The sequence below is a fragment of the Eretmochelys imbricata genome, chromosome 6 (genome assembly GCF_965152235.1).
Source record: "Eretmochelys imbricata isolate rEreImb1 chromosome 6, rEreImb1.hap1, whole genome shotgun sequence".
Taxonomy (NCBI): domain Eukaryota; kingdom Metazoa; phylum Chordata; order Testudines; family Cheloniidae; genus Eretmochelys; species Eretmochelys imbricata.
Window position 1 is genome coordinate 68,900,534 of NC_135577.1, and position 22,191 is coordinate 68,922,724.

Sequence of the window (22,191 nt, forward strand, 5' to 3'; positions counted from 1 at the left end):
CAGAATAGCTGATAGAAAAGGAGTACTTGTGGCACCTTAGAGACTAACCAATTTATTTGAGCATGAGCTTTCGTGAGCTACAGCTCACTTCATCGGATGCATACCGTGGAAACTGCAGAAGACGTTATATACACACAGAGACCATGAAACAATACCTCCTCCCGCCCCACTGTCCTGCTGGTAATAGCTTATCTAAAGTGATCATCAAGTTGGGCCATTTCCAGCACAAATCCAGGTTTTCTCACCCTCCGCGCCCCCCCCCCTCCCCAAACTCACTCTCCTGCTGGTAATAGCCCATCCAAAGTGACCACTCTCTTCACAATGTGTATGATAATCAAGGTGGGCCATTTCCTGCACAAATCCAGGTTCTCTCCCCCCCTCCAAAAACCACACACACACACTCACTCTCCTGCTGGTAATAGCTTATCCAAAGTGACCACTCTCCCTACAACGTGCATGATAATCAAGGTGGGCCATTTCCAGCACAAATCCAGGCTTTCTCACCCCCCCCCCCCCCCGGACACTCTCTCTCCTGCTGGCAATAGCTCATCCAAACTGACCACTCTCCAAGTTTAAATCCAAGTTTAACCAGAACGTCTGGGGAGGGGGGGGTAGGAAAAAACAAGGGGAAATAGGCTACCTTGCATAATGACTTAGCCACTCCCAGTCTCTATTTAAGCCTAAATTAATAGTATCCAATTTGCAAATGAATTCCAATTCAGCAGTTTCTCGCTGGAGTCTGGATTTGAAGTTTTTTTGTTGTAAGATAGCTACCTTCATGTCTGTGATTGCGTGACCAGAGAGATTGAAGTGTTCTCCGACTGGTTTATGAATGTTATAATTCTTGACATCTGACTTGTGTCCATTTATTCTTTTACGTAGAGACTGTCCAGTTTGACCAATGTAAATGGCAGAGGGGCATTGCTGGCACATGATGGCATATATCACATTGGTGGATGTGCAGGTGAATGAGCCTCTGATAGTGTGGCTGATGTTATTAGGCCCTGTGATGGTGTCCCCTGAATAGATATGTGGGCACAGTTGGCAACGGGCTTTGTTGCAAGGATAGGTTCCTGGGTTAGTGGTTCTGTTGTGTGGTATGTGGCTGTTGGTGAGTATTTGCTTCAGGTTGGGGGGGCTGTCTGTAGGCAAGGACTGGCCTGTCTCCCAAGATTTGTGAGAGTGTTGGGTCATCCTTCAGGATAGGTTGTAGATCCTTAATAATGCATTGGAGGGGTTTTAGATGGGGGCTGAAGGTGACGGCTAGTGGCGTTCTGTTATTTTCTTTGTTAGGCCTGTCCTGTAGTAGGTGACTCCTGGGAACTCTTCTGGCTCTATCAATCCAGACTCCAGCGAGAAACTGCTGAATTGGAATTCATTTGCAAATTGGATACTATTAATTTAGGCTTAAATAGAGACTGGGAGTGGCTAAGTCATTATGCAAGGTAGCCTATTTCCCCTTGTTTTTTCCTACCCCCCCCCCCCGACATTCTGGTTAAACTTAGATTTAAACTTGGAGAGTGGTCAGTTTGGATGAGCTATTGCCAGCAGGAGAGTGAGTGTGTGTGTCCCCCTGGGGGGGGGGGTGAGAGAGCCTGGATTTGTTCTGGAAATGGCCCACCTTGATTACCGTGCACGTTGTAGGGAGAGTGGTCACTTTGGATGAGCTATCACCAGTAGGAGAGTGAGTTTGTGTGTGTGTGTGTGGTGGGGGGGGGGGCGGAGGGTGAGAAAACCTGGATTTGTGCTGGAAATGGCCCAACCTGATGATCACTTTAGATAAGCTATTACCAGCAGGACAGTGGGGCGGGAGGAGGTATTGTTTCATGGTCTCTGTGTGTATATAATGTCTTCTGCAGTTTCCACGGTATGCATCCAATGAAGTGAGCTGTAGCTCACGAAAGCTCATGCTCAAATAAATTGGTTAGTCTCTAAGGTGCCACAAGTACTCCTTTTCTTTTTGCGAATACAGACTAACACGGCTGTTACTCTGAAACCTGTCAGAATAGCTGATGTGGTCCGTCAAGGAGACCAAGCAAGAACATTTCACTGAAGAAAGTGGTATGAGTGACAGAGATTAGTTTTCTTTCAGATGACAGTGATACTTTAAAACTTGTGAATAGGACCTCTAAATGCTACTGAAGTGGGCTGCATTAAAAATGCCAACCATAGATACTGTCTTTAAGACTCAAGAAAAAAAGAAGTTTTGTATATCTTACTTTTGCATTCTCTTAGGGCTGCAGGTTAGGGATGGTATGGTGTTGGTTTATATTTGACCCTGATTAACCTGTCCAGTCTCTTACCAGAGACCATTACGTATGCTTCCTTTATATCTGAATGCCATGGAGGAAAATTATTTTTTTCACAGTTTTAGGGTAGCAGTTATGCAGCAGCCCCTGCTCCCATTGACTGAACACTTACATGAATGTGATGAGTGACCTTCCATATTTTGATTGTTGTTGATAGCCCTTTGTTTGTTCTGGGTGGGTTTTTTTTAAGTTCACATAATGTGCCTTCAGTCACTTGTGTTTAAATGTATTTTCTTGAGTTCCTCAGTCTGAGAGAATTTTTCCCTCTTTTGGACTATAATTTGATTTATTTTCAGATTCCTTTTTTATAAAAATACTTCCCCAATACTAAGGACCATTAAACTTCAAAAAGCTCAATCTTAATTCTTTTAACTCAAATTTTAGCTGCTTGTCCAATGTCTGTCTTCTGTTTTACCAAAAAGACTCTGTCCAATATTAACAAAAGGAATTAAAGCCTAAGTTCACTTTCGGTCAATGTCTGGAGTTCTCTTACTCCACCTTGAATCTCTGTGGAGCATCATGTTTAGATAACTTACTTGTTGCTTTGAGTGCCTTTGAAAGAAAATCTGATCTGAGTATTTTTAGCACAATCTTTTTATTATAAGGATTAAATGTATTTTTCACTTATGCAACAGTTTTATATTTCTTTTCTAGAGTTTTATGCTCTGTGGCTTTTTAATATTTGTGACCATTCTTAACTCTCCTCAATTTTGTAATGGTTCTCTAATATGGTGAATTTGCAGCTCTTTTAACTGGCGAATGCCTCTAATAATTCTCTCCTGTAATAGATCGAGGACTGAGTCTCCCATTTCCTCTCATTCACTTTCTTTCCCCTCGTTTTAGGCTTTGTTTTTCTGTCCCTGGAGATATTTCAGTTGCATCACTGTAATCAATCTTCTTGCTTGGCGTAAAAAAAAAAAAATTGTGGAAGGAAATCCTGAAGAAGCCACATTTTTGGTGTTTGAGTAGGCATCCAAAAATACAGGAAGCATGATGCAAACTTCTAGAAATCAGGGTTATAAATAGTATCCACAGCTTTTTCATTTTTTAAATCAAAAGGTCAAAGTCAGTGCAATCCAAGAAAAGATGAAAAATTCCTGTTGTAAGACTTGCTCATAAAAATTAGCCTGTACTGTTAGTAAATAAAGACCATTCTGCAACAAATAAATTGTCAATATCCATTGTGTTGCAATAAAGTTGCGGGAGGGCAATGATTGTAGATTAGCTCCTGAAAATATAATAAATACACAAATTTATAAAGCAGAAGTTGGGCTTTCTACTCATACAGCATATGACCCACAAAATCAAGGATATGAAAAGGTAAGTCACCTAATGGTAAATAACTCTTCAATCTACAAGCACACACCTTACCATTACCACAATTTCTGTATACTGGAGGGGAGTCCAGGCAGTGCAACTTAACTCTACCCCCCCCCCCCTTTTCACCCTTCTGCATATACCACTGGACCAGATTATTTCCTCCCAACACTAGTAGTTGATTTTGTAGGGAGAGGATAATTTGATAAAGGGTTATTTTTGGATGAGTGGTGGAAGGCTGGCACTCCTAGAGAGGCAGAGTTAAAGTTTAGTAGTTGTGGTAGTAGTAATAGTAATTTGTGTGCTTGTAGGTGGAAGAGTTATTTACCATTACGTGGGTTAACTTTTTGTTTCCTTTGTGGATTTGTGTTGAGCATGTTGAGCAACCTTAATTACTTCACAGGTAAATTTTTTTGCATATTAATTTCCTAGGTTTTTTAAATACTTGATGCAGGGATTGGAGAAGGTGGGAAGATGGTCCTGTTGGAGGTAAAAATGCAGATGCTGATGGAGAATTTTATCTGTCAGCAGCTGTGCATGAATCATTCTTTGTTGTAGAGTAAAATCTGACAGGAAAATAGTGATCCCAACAGAGAAGGTTTCAGGTGAGGCTTGTCCCCCCACACCAATCTATTTTACATGGACTGGACCACTGTCAACTGATAGGATATGTATGTGCAGCACATAAACTTTTTGGTTAGAATATGAATGGGAGTAAAAAACTAATATAAATCTAATATTTTTAATAAAACAATAACTATCTGATGCATCAGAACTAATCAGGATCCATTTCTTTACCAATTTGTGTAGGTAAAAAAATGGTTTTTTAAGACAGATTGGTCAACATTCCTAACTGGAGTTGCTAACAAGTGTTACCATCATGTTCGAAATTCTTATTGCGGATGGCAGGGGCTAATGAGGAAAGAGACCAATGATATTTTCTGGCCAGGTGGCTGCAACTTTATTGACCCTGGATATCTCCTAAAAGTAGCACAGCAGAGGAATGGTAAAATGGAAGGGCATGGGAGCATCTACATGCCCTGATACCTAGCCCAAGTACTCTGCCGCCTGGTAATCATGGAAACATTCTCCAGTGGCTTAAGATATCCTGCTACTATTTGTTTCCTGTGGTAAAGACTGATGGATCTCTGATCAGGGCTTGGGAAGAAGCATGGAAAACCTACTTATGGTTGGTTTCAGAGTAACAGCCGTGTTAGTCTGTATTCGCAAAAAGAAAAGGGAGTACTTGTGGCACCTTAGAGACTAACCAATTTATTTGAGCATAAGCTTTCGTGAGCTACAGCTCACTTCATCGGATGCATCCAATGAAGTGAGCTGTAGCTCACGAAAGCTTATGCTCAAATAAATTGGTTAGTCTCTAAGGTGCCACAAGTACTCCCTTTTCTTTCTACTTATGGTTGTGAAATGTTCAGGGCCTCAGAGTGAGTTGCCGTTGCTAAACCTCTTGCAGACCAGGTCCATAGCTACTCCTTGTTGTAGTGACCAACCTCTTCTTCTGGAGCAATTACCAAAACCTTTTTTCACTGGCAACAGGAAAAGGAAAATTAGCAGTGTTGTTAGCAATGCTCATTACAATCATATCCCTAAGAGTAGTGGTTCTCAAACTTTTGTACTGGTGACCCCTTTCACATAGCAAGTCTGAATGCGACCCCCGCCCCTTATAAATTAAAAACATTTTTAATATATTTAACACCATTATAAATGCTGCAGGCGAAGTGTGGTTTGGGTTGGGGGCTGACAGCTCACAATCCCCCAGGGGTTCCGATCCCCAGTTTGAGAACCCCTGCCTAAGAGTATGCTGTTGTGGCCATCCTCTTACGAGGCAACCCTCCAGTAACTGACCTTTAGAAAACTTCACTCATGTAGTGCTACAATTTGAAACCAGACTGTCTCCTTGAGTGGGCACAGGCACTGTTTTTTCTAGCACTGTATGAGACTCTTGGAATGGGGGGTGCTCAAACACATCATAAATAATACCCCATTATTAAAGATGTGCCAGACCAATTGTTACAGCCCAGTACATTACAAACATTGTACCATTCAAGGATGCTCCTGAGCTTAAGTCTTCAGTGGATACTTAAGCCATTAGGACCATAACCTGCCAGGGAGCATGAGCTCAAGTCTACAGTTCCTATCCAAAGCATATAGTAAGGGAGTGATGAATAATTACTGTGTGGGGTCATGGCACAAACCAGCACTAGTTTAATTACTTACTTTAAGCATTTATACAAATTCACACCAGTAATACATAACAAGGTTACATTTTGTTTAAAAATGATGTGTTGCAAAATACACAGAACAAGTTTTCCAGTTATGGAAGAAAGAAAGGGCCTATGTCGATAAAGTGGGGAGGCTGATATTGTAGGGAGTGAATACTGTTTCAGTCCTTAGTTTCATCTGTGTCAAAGTCCTTGCCTGAAGCACTGTCTTTGAAAGTATCAAGTAATCAGGTCACTGATGTCAAATCCCAGAATAATTCTCATTTCCCATCAAAAGTGGCCTTGAATTATGATAGAGAGAAAAGCGTTCTGATCTTTTCTTCACATTTTTTATTTCAGAATAGTGAAGTCCCTTCTTTGTCACTGGCCTGAGATTTCAAAAATATTAGTTTGGCCCCTTTCAATTCTGTTTCCTTTATACTATGTGCAGCGAGCAGAATTTTGTTGGTTATCCTAATCATATAGTATGACTACAACAATGGTTCTTACATAGCAAATTTTTATGGCTCTTTCCTTATGGGAAAGTGATAAGCATTTTATAAGTAGATAGGATCTTCTTTCACATCCAGGTTCAGAACTTTGATACAAGAAAGTAGGTTTGAATAGACTTTCCCTCAAGGGAAACTTGCACTGCTCCATTTCTGGCTCTTCCTTGTCTCTCTTCCCCCCTCGTCTCCCCGCCAATGTTCTAGTTGACAATCTGTAGCCATAGTGTCCTTCATTAGTTTTGGAATCTGCCCTTGATTTCAGTTAATTTTATTATGCTGTCCGAGTTCTGCATCATTTATTTATTTATTTATTAAAATCCTGGCTTCTCATTTAGGAGAGATTCTCCAAATTTTATATTTCAAAGAGGAGATCTTGTGTTGCACTATTCTGCTCCAGTGTTCTTTGCCAGAAAAATGCTATAGTTGAATGTTGCTGAGTGAATCTGACGGTGTGGCACTTCCTCTCAGCTCCAAGTTCAGGTGGTAGCTCCAGTATCTTTTTTTAATGCGGATTCTATTACTAACAATATTAATTCTCTCTTTGTTTTGGGGATACTACAATCTGATTTTAAAAGCGGTCTGTTGACACTTCACTTCAGACTTGCAGACCCGATGCTGCCTTTCAGTGGAAAAATCTAATTTAAAATACTAGAGCAATTCTTCTTTTAGGTTGGAAGGTAAAGATTAATGACCTCAGTAAGATTGCCAAGGAGCATATATTAACCTGTGCAAGGACTCAGAATCCCCTGGGAAATTGGGGGCTGTCCTCATGAATCTCAGGATGTGGGTACATACCAAAAGCATAGGGTTTTTTTGGGTCTTGTTTTTGTTCCCCCCTCCAACACGTCCACAAATTCACTTCAGTGCATGGATTGTAAAGTTGCTTAAACAACATGACAGACAATCCATGCTCCTCAGCATGTGTGTGTGGACATTTTTTTTTTTTTTTTTTAGTTTGTACTTTTTTGTTAGAATGTATTTGAGGAATTGTTTAAAATGTAGAGTTACAATACTAAAAAACCCCCAAACCTTTCCCTGCATCATCTGCCACATACACCCTGTCTTTGGGCTAATGTACATAGATAAGAAAGTGAAACTGACCAGTCTGGTTTCACTTCTAATTATAAGAAAATGCAAGGAGTAAACTCCATAGATACTGAAAAATGAAAATGATAGTATATTAAACTACTTTCATTTTTTATAATTTCATGAGTTATTAGTAGCACATGTATTAATTTTTATTTAAAAATGTTCCCTTAAATGTTAGTTTGTATACTTCTGATGAAATGGAACATTTCTGAACTTTTGAAAACCCTTTTGCTATAATATAGTAAATTAAAGTATTTTGCATTTGACCTTTTTCCTGTAACAGTATGGAATAATTTATCATTAATATGTTACATCACACTACCCTCTATGAGGTTGAAAAACTGGTAATGTTACAGGGCGATATCAGATATTTACTTATGGCTATAAATACTGTGAGATGTTTTGGTGACAGAATGAGTCGGTGCTTATGATGTCACCAAAACCTAAGGCACATTTAGTATCTTGTGAACAGTTTACCTCCTGCTATTTTTAAAATTATGTTATGGAGCTCGTGACTGCTTGACTATTCAAGCCATGTTTCCTTCCACTTCCCTTTATGTAAGGTGACGTTTTTAATACTAAAGAGATACATTAGTAGTAACAGATATTTGAGTAGGATTGCAACTCTTAATTGTTTTTCTATCCAGCTGCTGCCCATTTTTCTGTGGCTATTTTCTCCACTGCCTGTTCTCTGCTGCTCTCCACATTTGGTACTCTTGTTCCTGTTTCAATTTCCTCAGCACCAGTTCAGCCAACTCCAACTGAACAGCTGGTTTGTTGAGGATTATGTCCCCCACTGTTCCTAGGGGAATTGTACCCCTGCATTCCCCACACCCTTATTTCTTTCTGAGGGGTATGACTGCTCTACATGTTGTTTACCTTGTGCCATGAGCATAATTCTCATCTCCTGTATGTTTCTTTTCTGCTGCAGTTAATCCGTGTTCTGTGCACAGATGCTCAAACTGCGCTTTGATCAGTTTGGCATATGTTTCTTGTTTGCTTATTTTGTGCTGCCTTTTGTTCTATTGACCTCTCTTGAAATAAACAAGCAGAAAACAACAAGCTTTTTTCTTTCCTGTCCAACCTTATTACTTATGAATCTTTAGGAGATGTGTAACAGTACACTTCGTAAGTGCCTTGAGTGTGAACTTTGGTTAGCTCATAAATTGGGTGCAGATCCTGTTGACAATGCTACTGACACACATTTCAGGGTTAGCTAAGGTGTCCCAAATGAATTGCTGCCATCTGCTCACAGTGGGAGGGAGCCCTGTCTGTGCCCACCAGGTGAAACTCTCCCCAGCTTCTGGCAATGCAGGCACTCTGCTCCAGGCTGCATGAGCCCTGCTCTTTCTCTTTGCAGGCTAGCAATTTACACATTCCACTCTGTTACACGGGAGTCCTCCATTCCCTGTTGTCTTGACACCCCCAGTGCACTCCAGGTGTCTGCAGCCTCTGGAAACAGTGCACCCTAGTTCACTGGTTTGACTCTCCTTAGCACAAGGTGCTTTGACAGGTAAAACCAAATGGCAGTTTATTTAACAGAGCTTGGGATAAAGATTCAAATAAAAGAAAGGATAAGTGTTTGAAAATAAAAGGTTACAGGTAAAAGAAAAACATAAAACACATTCTATAGCTTATATTTATTAACAAGTTATTTTCCTATCTTATAAAATACTTCTCACTCAGTGGTTTGTTCTATCAGCACTTGTCCAGTTCTGAAAGCTGGGATCCACTTTTCATGAGTCACTCTTGCTTTCAGTATCTTTCCTTTGTGATGGATCACTGCCGTGGGCCATTTTTTCCTCTCTCATACAGTCACAAGCTATTGTTTCTTAGTCCCAGAGGGCCATCTCTTCTGAGAACTCTCCTGGGGTTTGTTTGTCTTTGAGTGTACTTAAGACTGTATCTTCCCCAAACAGTAAACATAAACTGGCTCAGCTGAAGAATATTCATTGTACTCATGTTGATTGGATCTGCTCTCAGACTTCCCCTTCTCGGGTGATAGGTTTCACTCCCAACAGATTTGGAACATACATATCCTATATATTACGTAACTCTAAAATTGATTTCTATAAAAACATCTTGCAATAATCATGACAATCGGCTAGTTCTTAGCTTTTGTCAGAGACCGCACATTACCTTCTTCAGTGTAATATTGAGTAAATGGTTGGACATGATGTAGTACAGGGGTTCTCAGCCTTTTTCTCTGAGGCCCCCCTCAACATGCTATAAAAACTTCAGGGCCCAGCAAGGGTGGCGGAGCTTCGGGGCAGGGCCTTGGGCATAGGCATAGTTTGATTTTTCTTGGTGGGGAGGGCAGGGGCCAGCAGGGCTCAAGCCACCTCTGTATGGCGGGGTCCAGGGAGGGAATGCCACCTCTACCCCCAGACTCACCTCAGCAGGCCACCCAGCCTGTCTGGGCTGGAGAGGGGTGTGCAATCAAAAATTATAATTCAAAGGTGGGGGGCTTAGCTCAAAAAGTTTGAAAGTAGCTTAGGGTGCAGGGAGGGAGTCACTAGGGGCTGTGTGAGGGCAGGGGTGGAGGTAGGGAGTCACTAGGGGCTGTGTGAGGGCAGGGGATAGCTCAACGTGGAGGTAGGGAGTCTCTAGGGGCTCTGTGAGGGCAGAGGATAGTTCAGCTGGCAGGGAGGGGGTAGCTGGGGCTGTGTGCAGGCAGGGGAGTAGCACAGGGTGCAGGGAGGGGGTACTAGGGGCTGTGTGTGGGGAGTGGGTAGCTCAGAGTGTAGGGAGAGGGTTATTAAGGGCAGTGTGCTGGGAGGACTCCCCTGTGGTCCCTATTCCTGGAGGGGTCTGCCAGCCACAGGGCTGGGTCTCCCCACCCAGGGGTCTTACCAACTGCCTCTGTGGAAGCAAAGATATCTGGGAACTGAGGAGCAGCTTCAACCTGGGGCACCAGCAGGAGAGGAGGGAATGCTGCTGCTGCCTGCTCCATGGCACTAGCCAGAGCAGCAGCAGCTTCCCCGCACTGTCTGGCTCCATCTTCCTGCCTCCGATCTGGCCAGGGGGCGGGGAGAAGGAGGGGCAAGGTGTGGAGCTGCCCCTGGGACTGCAGTGGTCTTGTGCTGCGGTTGGGGGGGCGGGGCAGGGCAGTGCCCTCCATGTCCCCAACTCTGCCCATGTGCTCAGGGCTACTGAACCCACAGGGAGCACCAGGACTCGGGGCTCCAGGATTCAGACCCGTGTCTCCAGGCTTCAGCCCTGCATGGACCCCTGGTTGAGAACCACTGATGTATTATACCTGCCAGGGCATGACTGGGCATATCTGTATCACAGATACATTGGTAGGCTCCTTTCTTTTTTAATTTACTTCTGTGTTGTGTACAGTTCAGGAACTGAAGCTTTGTGGAAAAGACGTATGCTAGCTTTCATATGGATTATTTATGTAGAAACCTGAGATACTCTATACTGTGTGGAAATTTCAAAAATGAAATAGTTGTTAAGCCTTTCATTTTCTACATATTGCTCAGATATGTTATACACAGATTTACAGATGTCTAAAGTCTGTGAAATAGGCCACTTTGGAAAATTGCTTGTATGCATTTTCATCTTTTAATTAAAGAATTTACTCCTTGGTTCAAGTCACTGCAACCTTAGTTGTGGAGCTGCTAGGATGACTTCATAACACGTTATGCCAGTCTTGCAAAATTGTCACATATATTTACTAGTTCAGGTAAAATCTACTAGGCTGTCTGAACGATGCCAATGATGGTGCACTCTGGCCCATCTGTCCTCGTTTGTGCACATCTATGGGGAAGAAGAAAGGTAAAGACTGTGTGTATGTTTGTGGGATATTGTTCTGTGAGGGGAAAAAAGGTGTGGGGAAAGGGGATCCACTCTTGCTAGCTTCTCTTTGTCCTCTGCATCGCACAGTCTCCTGCATTCTCCCCTTTTGTTTAACACAGGATGGAGCAGTGCTCTGTAAGGCATCCACGACACAGCTATAGAACACTATGAATTCTGAGCTGGTTCCAAAATATGCTACAGGTTGTGGTTTTGTGTTACGAGAATGAAAACCTTAGTCTTCTATTACCTGCCCCAGAATTTACTGGTCCAAAGTGAGCAGGTGAGTGGAAATTCGTAAGGCGAAGTATAGATTGTTAGTAATCTTTGCTCCTCCCCACCCTCCTCAAAACCACCACAGAATGGCTACCATGTTTCCATACCAGCTTTTCAGAGGTGGCTGAAGCGACTTCTGTAAAACACATTGGGATTTTTTGGTATGGGAGATGCTGTATAATATTTTATATAAAAAGTGGTTTGATTGCCAGGAAATTTGGAACACATATTAAGTTCTCATTTATATAATGGATTACATTTGGGAGAGTGGAGGTAGGGTTGATGTCTGTCTGTGCAGTTTAATCAAATCCTTTTTGTTGCTTTATCAGCATTGCTAAAACTGTTCTTTGTTTTCTAAATTGTTGTAACAATTTTTTTTTCATGCTCTGAAATGAATCTAAATTTATTTCCAAGTTGAATCTTGCCTTGCTGGAAATATCTGATGTTGGAGTAGAGCTGTGATAGTAGTCAATCTTCTTCTAATAGGAGTCTGCTGTAGCTACTGTCCCTTCACAGATTCTTGTTGGTGTACTTACTAGCAAGTTTGAAATGGAAGATAGTATGTGATATTAGGTGATTTCATAATACAGCTCCAGTGTAAGTTAGTGCTGCTTCCTTGTAGCTTTAATTTACATAGCCAGCACAGAACTCCTCTCCAATGGCAGAAAGCTAGTGGAGGCAATCTCTAGCTGGTTGAAAGCCACTTTGTGCCATTTCTGTCTTGAATGTCTGAACCCACAATATCTGGAAATCCTATTTGTTAGCATTGTTCCTAACTCTGAGGAGGTAAACAATAGACATGTCCTGCCTTGAATCAGGTAGTATTTCCTTGACAGGGTTATGTAATAATTTACAGATATTTGTGATTTTTCACAGCAGTAAAAATTTACTAGCCTGACTTGATCCTCCCTGAATATTTGTGGTGTTTGCTAAGTTGTTTAAAGAAAAATTGTTGTGTTTTGCCTACTGTCCTGTTAATGCAGGCATTGGTGTTTTATTTATTTATTTTTTTAAAATAAGCCTGAGGGGGGGTGGGGAGTTTCACCAGATATCTCTGAAAAATTATGACATCATAATCTCAGTCACCATACTGGTAATTTGGCTACAGCATGTTTCTATTCTCTTACCAAAAAAACAAAAACAAAAACAACAAAAAAATCCCATCTGCTACAAGAAGAGGGTTTTTTTTTTTTGGTTTTTTTTTTCCCTGTAGGGCAGATGATATGGAGAATGTTCTTTGCTGTCTCCTTAAAAGGAGTTGAGCATATATTAAGTTGGCAGTATGTTTATAAAACCTTTAATATATCTGAGTACTTCATTACTGATATCTGGATTAATAACTTCTTTCTCACACTTAGCTTGAAATATAACCTCCGCTGTATGTTTCTAATAGTTCTTGAGAAAAGAGAGTATAGGTCTTTTGGTTGTAGGGATCACACATGGCTATGTTACCTCAAATATGTGCTGAATTCTAGTCTTTATTACAATTTTGGACATCTATAGTAACAGTCACTGGGTATGTCTTCACTGGCAGAGTTACATCGCCGGCAGTTATAGCGCTGCTCAGAGAGTGCTGAAGGGAAACTGCTGTTGTGTGAACACACTGTCAGCTGCCTGCACAATAACTTGTTCACACTTGCCGCGGTATTCGGAGGGGTGCACTCTGGGCAGCTATCCCACAGATCATCTCTTCCTCTTCTGGCACTAAGAGTTGTGGGAAGGCAGTGGGGGTCGCGGGGCATCTTGGGTCCTGTCCCAATGTCCGTGATGCATTGCTTCGCATCCCAGCAATCCCTGTGCTTCCGTCTGCATTTGGTGCCATCTTTCAACTGTTTGTGTACTTTGCCTCTTCAGTCTGCAGGAATGGATTCTGCACTGTTGACCAATATGCTGCTTTCTCTGACCAACATGTCACGAGTGGCAGTGGAGTTATTCCTTAAACTACAAAGGAAAGAGGAGTTTGACATTGATCTTGCCATGCATAGTAGCTATGACACAAGATTGCTTGTGGCATTCACGGAGGTGCTGACTACAGTGGAACGCTGCTTTTGGGCTTGGGGAAACAAGTACAAAATCCTGAAAGGATCAAAAGACAGTCAAAATCTTGATAAACTACATTTCCAACTAGTCAAAATCCTGACGCTATACCCCGTTAATTATATTCCCCCTTTCAGTCATCCAGCCATCCCACTTTACTTTTCATATCCCTGCAATGAGGGATCTACCAGGCTTTTCTGACATCGCTCCAATAAATGATCTTTGGGGAAATAAATAGCTGTGAAGTGCTGTGTGTGAGCACACACAGCATAGAGCAGTGATGCAGTGTTAGTGATTTTGAATGTCAGGATTTTGTGTGTCAGGATTTTGATCAAGTTCCAGTGTACTGGGTTTCTTAAATAATGCTCTATGTGTTTGTCATGCACTGTGCATCAATAGTACAGTTTTCATTTACCCTGCCTGACTCCAATTAGAATACACATAAAGAAGCTATTCTCTTGAGGCAGTGGCTCAATAAATCTGAGCCTGTCTGAATGAGGTTTGTAGAATGTTGCTATACCCATTCTTTCTGGATTCCTTTGTCTTCCTCTCCCTTATAATCTTGTCAGATGTATACACTTAATGTGTGATTAGAAGGGTGGACATGTGGCTTCAGCAAAGGCTGATACCATCAGTCCATAACCAGATGCTTTCTAAGAGGTGTAAGTGACTGGTACAAACTTTATTTTTTCCAACCAAAGATAGAAAGCTGACCTAAGAAGCAAAGTCTTGAGGGGTGTCTCTCACACCCCAGTGTAGTACATTAATAAATTAATTTGGTTGGCTATTCATTAAGCTGGATATTTTAAAATTTTTGCTTGAAATAAGTGTTACTTCACCATAATGAAGGACTTCATTTGTCATAAAATACCTTATATATGCCATAAGAATTTGAGAGAAGCTGTCAGGGCTGAATCCCTACTCTGGCACCTCGAGTGCAGGAAGCAGGAGCCCGCAAGGATTTAAAAAACTAATACTTGCCACTCCAGGCTTGTATTAAACTCCCAAGGTTAAAGCTTTTCTCTGACCTTGGCTTGTTAAACGCTGCCACCACCCAAATGCAAAAAAAACCCCTTTGGACCCAGGATGGAGCACTTGGTAATTCCTCCTTGTGGGGTACCGTGAAGCCCTTTCACCTCCCCTCCAGGGAAGAGCTGAGAGAAAACAAAGAAAATTAACTGGTGCCACCAGTTAATTCAACAGCATATGCACAAACCTCTTAGGGCACCAAAAATCCAATTCTGTTCTTAAAAAAGGTAAATTTTATTAACAACAAAAAGAAAGAAAATACATTTGGATCTTAGGTTTTTGCTAGATTTTAAAGGAGCAATTCCAAAAATTAAGCACCCAAAATAGCTTTCTTGGGGGTTCAGCTTAGAGGTTACAAGCTAACAAAAGCATTTGGGGTTAGCACAGAGGAGATGCACGAGCCAAAATAAAAAATAAACCTGATTGTGTCTGTCTAAACATTCCCTATCCAAATAATTTCTTCTAGGTATGGAAGATGAATTTTCATACCTAGTTCAAACCTTACACAGCATTCCTGCTATAACATTGGTGCTTCGTGTCCCTCCAGACCAGAGAACAACAAAGGGAAAGTTTCTTTCCCAATTTTAAAAGTTCTAGTCTTCTCATTTGCTTTTTTGGTCAGGTGCCCACTCCTTTTCTTTTACCTGTGGGCTTGTTAACCCTTTATAGGTAAAGCAAGCAGAGAACAGACACCAAGACGGATTTTACAGCTAACTAGCTGGCTGGGTGTTCATAAAAGGGAGCTACCCCCCACTTCATTTATTGCAGAAGCTTATTTGACTGCAATCTTAATGAAAATTCCACTGTCTCTGAAGAGCAGGCTGACTCTCTTGTTGGTGCTAAAGAATGATAAATCATCCCAGATTGTCCATTAACTGGATGTTTGTGGTGTTCTGTGACCTGTCAGCTGTCTAAAACGTGAACCAATAACCTATAAATGGGTGTTCTGGTATGGTTTGATACTGTTAAAATATGGATTCTTTAGTGTTCACTTTAATTTTATCAAATTTGTTTCTTCTAGCTTTCTAAGGCCACTTTTCCCCCACCAGTGTATGAAACAGATCTGTGATAGAGTAAGTTATGTTTCTCCTTCAAGTGATTGTCCATAAGTACATTCCACTCATGATGCGCGTGTGCCCTGTGTGCTCAAATTCGGAGTCTTTTTGCCATCAGTGTCTGTATTACCGCATATGTGCCCTGAGTGTTCTCTGTGGCTTGTGTCAAGGACATGAAAAGGTGGAGTGCAACAGCCACCACTCGGTTCCTCTTACTATCTCTTGGCTTCAAGAGGGAACAGCTTGCAGTCTGTGGTTCATGAACTTCTAGCACCTTTTTCAAAAGTGACTATAGCTAGGCTTGGAAAGATTAGATTTTTATCAGTAAATGTCAATTTCACTGTACACACTCAGACTACTGAAAAATATTTCCATCAGTAATAACAGAAATGTGCAGATATGCAAAGTAAGAAAAATGCTGCTTAAGAATTTACTAGAGTTTGATATAAGGATATTTACTTTGTATATTTTGACATATGCTGTTCACAGTTTGTGTTTTAACAGTGCTGAAGCTTTGACTTTTTGAATCTCAACATCTACTGTCATTGAATAATTATCTGGCCTCCCTATTGTCTGATCCCTCCACCTCCAATATTTTCTTGTAACTATGAACATTTAAATAGATTCAAATAAAAAGAAATGCTTAAAACCCATAATTTTGCACAACTGTGAAAATGTAAATTGTTAAAAATTGAAAAAATATTTTAAAATAAACCTAGATATTATCCATTGAAACTATAAAAAATAAAAATTGAATTCTGCCAAGCCTATCCATAGAATCATTATGATTGTATAGTTTAGTTAGTTGCCTGTTGGTGCTTTTATTTTTCCAAAATTAAAATTCTGCTGCCACTGGGATGGCCTCAGTCCAGTATCCTAGATTCAAATACTGCCCCTCCCTGTGAGGGTGCTGTCCCCATCATTAATGGGCCTAATATTAATTAGGCCTAATATCTGACTTTCCAGTTTTAGCTTGTCAGCTATAATTTTCAGCTTCAAATATTCTGTCTTTATCAAGCATAATTTTAATGCAGTCCTTGAATCACATCAACATGATCTTTGTTTTAGATTCAGGTATTTTAACTCCCTTTCATACCTTTTCCCATTAACATTTGTTGTTATAGATTATTGTAATGTCTTAAGAACTTCTACATACTTTTTGTAGTTTAGCTCATAATCTGGGTAAATTTGTAGGCCCAGTTGTCACAACAGACCCCAGGAATGCTTACAAACCCTTGCATCTCTTCTCTGATCCAAAACGATAGTGACAGTTGCCTCGATCTAGGGGAGAAACATGCATGGGTGATCTACAGGCACAAGGCCTTTGGACCACACAATAACACGGATGCACATCCGTGTGCTAGAACTTGGGGCATTGCATAGAACTTGCGAGTCCTTTCTCCATCACATTTGAGGATAGTCTGTCCAAATAATAATGGATAATACAACCACTTTGTTCTACAACAACAAACAGGGTGAGGCAAGATCTTCCCCACTATGTTGAGATGTGGTTAGACTGTGGAACTCGTGCATCAGATACCAAATCTCCCTCTCAACAGTATGTTTACGTGGTCTGCAGAACAGCATAGCAGATAATCTGAGTAAACATTTCTCATCCAGTTACAAGTGGGAGATCAAGGACTCTATCCTCCATGACATCTCTTTGAGTTATGGTTATCCGTGGATAGACATATTTGTGACACAAAACAAGAAGTGTCAGATTTTCTGCTGGGGGTAGGGGAACCCAGACTCCCTGCTTGATATCCTCTTAATCTCTTGGTCAGGAATCCTGATGTACATTTACCCACAGGTTCTGTTGGCTCCCAGAGTGCTCTGCAAGATCAGAGAGGACTCACCCAAGCTAATATCAATAGCTCTGTGTGTGACCAAGGCAGGTTTGGTTCCCAGATATTCTGTTGACCTGCCAGCCAAGGACCTTGTCTCTGCTTCTGGACCTGCTATCACAGAATGAAGGGAAGCGGAGATTATACATCCAGATCTGTAGTTCTTTTATCTAACATCTTGGCCACCGGATGCATATCAAAGGTAGAGCAATCATGCTCCTTGTCTGTCTGGAATATCTTAGTGAACAGTAGGAAAGAGCCTTTAAGACAAACTTACCTAGTGAAATGGATGATGCTTTCCTGCTGGTGTCTCCAAAAGTCCCTGTCTCTGCAAGAAGCTTGTGTGTCTGAGATCTTAGAGTCAGACTATTGGCTTGACTTGAAACAGCATAACATGTCATTTAGCTCCATCAGGTTCTCCTTGTGGCTATTTCTGCTCATCCTCCAGTGGATAGACATACCATTTTTTTCATCTAGCTGTGATCAGATTTTTGAAAAGTCTTGCTAAGGTGTTCTCACCTATTAAAGAACAAATCCCACCATGGGACTGTAACTTGGTTTTCTTGGCACTGAGAAGCCTACTCTTCGAACTGACGGTGTTAAAAACATCATTCCTGGTTGCTATTGCCTCTCTGAATGTCAGAGAAATCAAAGCTTTAATGACTGGCTCTCCTTATATACCATCTTTTATCCAGACAAGATGTCTCTGAGGACACCTGCTAAGTTCTTGCCAAAGGCAATCACAGAGTTTCATCTGAACCAGCAAATTAACCTACCTACATTTTTTTTCCTAACCTTCACGCTACCAAAGTAGAGGCTACACTGCACTCTGTAAACGTCAGGCATGCCCTGACATTTTATCTGCAAGGAACAAACCCTTTTAGATCTTTGCCGGGATTTCTTTGTCTCCATCACAGAGAGAGGATGAAAGTCAAAACCATCTCATCTCAGAAACTATAGAGGTGGACTTTTGATAGTGTGAGAACTTATGAGGAGGGCAAAGTAAACCTTCCTACCACACTGAGTTCTCTCCCTTAGCAGCGTCATTGAAGAATATGTATATTCTGAATATTACATATAAAGCAGCCAGTTGGGGTTCTGGTGACACGTTTGACACATTAAGTTGTTACTGAAGCCTTACAATCAGATACTGCATTTGGCAAGGCTGTTTTACAATTTTTGTTCTCTTAAGATTCTGAGCTCTCACCTCCATTGCAGTGATCCACGGCTTAGGAGTCAGCACTAGTGGAAAGTGCACATGGACAACGCAGCTCAAAGAACTCCAGTTACTGTACTTGTAAGTAATTTTCCTATGTGGAATGTGTGGTAGATGGCCATATCAAAAAGCCCCAGAGTTTCTGGCTAGGACTCTGAGCTGGGACCAGAACAGCTGGAGCACATTATCCTCCAAGGAAATCAGCCTGGAGTATACATCGAAGAGGAGATCAGGAGTTGGCTGCTGGGTGTGGATGCAAAGCCAAATAGATACACCGAAGACTTGTCTAGAGGAACTGTTAGTGTGCTGCAAGCTGAGATGTAAATTTACCTCATACTAGCCTGCTCGCTAGCTGTCAGTATGGACCCTGCTGTTTCATGCTAAAATTTCCCTAGTGTGCTTTGATTCACCTCTTCTTTTTCAGGGACTTCCTGTAAACCTCCCACCTCTCCCCCTCATGACAGGGGGGGTGTGTTTCCCATGTCTCCTTCCCCTATACCAGGCTCTTCTATTCCAGGTTCTTTGATATATAAACAGTTACAGAGGTGGTTGAAGCTGCTGGGTGTGCTAACCAGATGCAGGGGACTCTGTGTATTCTCTGGTTTCAGAGTAACAGCCGTGTTAGTCTGTATTCGCAAAAAGAAAAGGAGTACTTGTGGCACCTTAGAGACTAACCAATTTATTTGAGCATGAGCTTTCGTGAGCTACAGCTCACTTCATCGGATCCATACCGTGGAAACTGCAGCAGACTTTATATATACACAGAGAATATGAAACAATACCTCCTCCCACCCCACTGTCCTGCTGGTAATAGCTTATCTAAAGTGATCATCAGGTTAGGATCATCATGAAGGTCGCTATCTTAAAACAAAAAAACTTCAAATCCAGACTCCAGCGAGAAACTGCTGAATTGGAATTCATTTGCAAATTGGATACTATTAATTTAGGCTTAAATAGAGACTGGGAGTGGCTAAGTCATTATGCAAGGTAGCCTATTTCCTCTTGTTTTTTCCTACGCCCCCCCCCCCCAGATTTTCTGGTTTAACTTGGATTTAAACTTGGAGAGTGGTCAGTTTAGATGAGCTATTACCAGCAGGAGAGTGAGTTTGTGTGTGTATGGGGGTGGGTTTTTGGAGGGGGGTGAGGGAGTGAGAGAACCTGGATTTGTGCAGGAAATGGCCTAACTTGATTATCATGCACATTGTGTAAAGAGTTGTCACTTTGGATGGGCTATCACCAGCAGGAGAGTGAATTTGTGTGGGGGGGTGGAGGGTGAGAAAACCTGGATTTGTGCTGGAAATGGCCTAACCTGATGCTCACTTTAGATAAGCTATTACCAGCAGGACAATGGGGTGGGAGGAGGTATTGTTTCATATTCTCTGTGTATATATAAAGTCTGCTGCAGTTTCCACGGTATGCATCCGATGAAGTGAGCTGTAGCTCACGAAAGCTCATGCTCAAATAAATTGGTTAGTCTCTAAGGTGCCACAAGTACTCCTTTTCTTTTTATGTATTCTGTTTCCCCACTCTGGTTTTCAGATTTTCATTAAAATCAATAGTATTCTGTCCACTGTTGCCTGGAAAGTTTCCTGAAAAATTGGAATAGATTGGATGTGGTGGTCAAAAATTATCATGTTATATCCAACAAACAGAAATGCTGTCAAGTTGAGTGTAGAACCTCACTTCACTGGGCCAACCAGTCCACAGCTGCAATCCTCTATCTGTGTACTATGAGGTCTTCACTGCCAAAGGTCACATGGAGCTATGGAGAAATCTTCCAGATTAGTTGATTTTTTTCTTTTTTTTCCACCCTTGAGAGAAACACAGATTACTTAAGAGGCTTGTCCAAGAGCTTATCATTTGTGGCTGTGTTGGATCAATGTATTTTCCCAAAAAGCTTAGCCATCAGCATTCCTTAACTGAAAAGGCTGGGAGAACATGTGTTCCCCTGCTTGGACAATTGACAGATAAAGTAATACAAATAAATAGTAGTACTAGTAAGGACAGTACGTGGTAGAGTATCAAAACATCAATCTCTTTGGAGTTCCAAGGGTTCATGATAAATGACTCAGTCTCTGACTTTTATCTCCAACAGAATTGACTCCTCCAATGTGTAAAATGGTTATGAATGTAAGAAATTTTATTCTGATTACATGGTCCCAGCTCTGAACCATTAGAAGTTGTTACATTTTCATTGGCTGATTGGCCCTTTTTCGATGACGCAACCATGCATCTCTGGACTCCTGGTGTTTACATCATGTTTTGATAACACTTAACCCTTCTCTTATGCTGCATGTTTTCGAAGAGCTCTACAAATATTTAGTTATTGTAATACTGTTTATTTTAGGAACTGGTAAAATTGGCCTATGCTTCAAATGTTGGAAAGTGCATGCTCAGTGTAAACAAACAAAGAAGTGGTTTCTTTATAGTAAGCTTCCATGGGAGATAAGTTAGTTCAATTTTTATCATACAGTTTTTATTCTATCCTCTTCTAGCTTAGTTTAGGTTTCTAGATAACAATACACAGAATCATAGCTTCCTGGCCAGTAAGATTTATTTTTTTTAGGGCTGTCGATTAATCGCAGTTAACTCATGTGATTAACTCAAAAAAATGAATCTTGATTAATCGCACTGTTAAACAATAGAATACCAATTGAAATTTATTAAATATTTTTGGATGTTCTTCTACATTTTCAAATATATTGATTTCTCTTACAACACACAATACAAAGTGTAAGTGCTCACTTTATATTATCTTTATTACAAATATTTGCACTGTAAAAATGATAAACAAAAGAAATAGTATTTTTCGGTTCACAAATACTGTAGTGCAATCTCTTTATCGTGAAAGTGCAATTTACAAATGCAGATTTTTTTTGTTACATAATTGCACTCAAAAACAAAACAATGTAAAACTTTAGAGCCTAAAAGTTCACTCAGTCCTACTTCTTGTTCAGCCAATCACTAAGACAAACAAGTTTGTTTACATTGATGGGAGGTGTTCCTGCCTGCTTCTTATTTCCAGTGTCACTGAAAGTGAGAACAGGCTTTTTTTATGTCACTTTTGTAGCTGGCATTGCAAGATATTTACATGTCAGATACGCTAAACATTCGTATGTCCCTTCATGCTTGGGCCACCATTCCAGAGGACATACTTCGATGCTGATGATGCTCATTAAAAAAATAATGCATTAATTAAATTTGTGGCTGAACTCCTTGGGGGAGAATTGTATGCTGCCTCCTCTGTTTTACCCACATTCTGTCATATATTTCATGTTATAGTAGTCTCAGATGATGACCCAGCACATGTTTGTTTTAAGAACACTTTCACAGCAAATTTGATAAAATGCAAAGAGGTACCAATGTGAGATTTCTAAAAATAGCTACAGCACTTGATCCAAGGTTTAAGGATCTGAAGTAAAATCTGAAAGGGATGAAGTGTGGAGCATGCTTTCAGAAGTCTTAAAAGAGCAACACTCTGATGCGGAAA

General features: G+C 41.0%; 1 protein-coding gene across 2 annotated transcripts in view; it reads left to right on the top strand.

Moving 5' to 3' along the window:
* The window catches only part of TTBK2 (tau tubulin kinase 2), a 207,524-nt gene that overhangs the window by 11,338 nt on the left and 173,995 nt on the right, over positions 1-22,191 (top strand). The window contains exons 1-2 of one of the 2 annotated variants that reach the window (XM_077818806.1): positions 11,442-11,527; positions 18,704-18,782. The exons of the other annotated variant lie outside the window; for it this stretch is intronic. The gene's annotated coding sequence lies outside the window, so the exon portion shown is untranslated. Of the gene's footprint in view, positions 1-11,441; positions 11,528-18,703; positions 18,783-22,191 lie in introns of those variants that run through there. 2 annotated transcript variants of the gene reach the window in all.